Source organism: Rhagoletis pomonella, unplaced genomic scaffold (genome assembly GCF_013731165.1).
Source record: "Rhagoletis pomonella isolate Grant_MI unplaced genomic scaffold, Rhpom_1.0 Rhpom_scaffold_00003, whole genome shotgun sequence".
Taxonomy (NCBI): domain Eukaryota; kingdom Metazoa; phylum Arthropoda; class Insecta; order Diptera; family Tephritidae; genus Rhagoletis; species Rhagoletis pomonella.
In genome coordinates this window covers 34,620,492-34,621,732 of record NW_023458557.1, presented here as the reverse complement: position 1 = coordinate 34,621,732, position 1,241 = coordinate 34,620,492, and positions in this window count along the sequence as shown.

Here is a 1,241-nt window from a genome sequence, read left to right as displayed (position 1 = left end):
TAATAATAGTAATTAATAATAATAGTAAGTAATAATAGTAATTAATAGTAATAGTAATAACAATAATAGTAAAATGTAATAATAATAATAACAAAAATATTAACAATGATAATATTAATTGAAATTTTGGTGAAAGTTTTAAATGTAAATTAAAAGAAAAACTAAACCTTAAAACCAAAAATCTTTAGGGCTGCAAACGTACGGTTACATCGTTGCTGAATTATTAAACTGCAAAAACGAGCATAGAAAAATACTAAATGTATTGGTAACATTCTTAATTAATAAACCCGGTATGCATACCTTATAATGAAGATATATATCTTTCTCTAATTCTCGCACCATCTCTCAAATTAGCATTTTCTGCAGCTTCGTTAGTAGCAACATCCTCCTCAAATTCGTCCAGAGCTTCGAAACCAAGGTCTGCAGCAGAGCCGTGTTTCAAAATAATGTTGTGTATATAATATTCCCGGCTCTCTCATGGGAATAATGCAAAATACGGTGCTTTGCTAAGCACCGAAATCTTGATTGCAGAACACCGAAAGCTCTTTCTACGCAATTTCGAGCCTTTGCGTGTAGGATGTTGAATGTCACTTCTTTTGCATTCGATGGCTCTGCCACTGGAGTTAGAAGCCATGGTTCCAGTGGGTAACCCTGGTCCCCTAACAACCAATTATCGCACTGGCTTCTATGTGTTCTTAGAAGATGAAGGCGTGTTGGGGATGTAGTCCAAATACCGGAGTCGTGGTAGGATCCTGGAAATCTTGCATTTATAGCCGTGAACAACAAACGATGATCACATACCTATCGAGAAAGAAACTTGTATAACAATATATTAGATTTCTTACAGAATTGTAATTGCTTTGAAATTTAATTTTATCTATCATTTACCGTATGTAAAAAAAAAAAATATATAGTAACACTTACAGCCTCTACGTTAATGCTGTAGAAACCTTTCCGGTTCATATACATACATAGAGGGTTACTTGGGTCTGTTGATGATGAAGCGACTATGCCTATGTGCGTGCAGTCAACAGCACCGATCGTTCCCTTAATCATAAATGCCGTATAAAAGCTGAAAGTAATGATATAACATAAATTTAATTCACCTTTTTTAAAAATTCTATTTATTACCCCTTTTTAACTTCCAAGACCTCATTTGAAGTTTTGGGGACCCTTATTTCGCCGCCCTTAACTTCCATTATTAGCGTTGAGATGTGATGAATGGCGCGCGACACCGACGG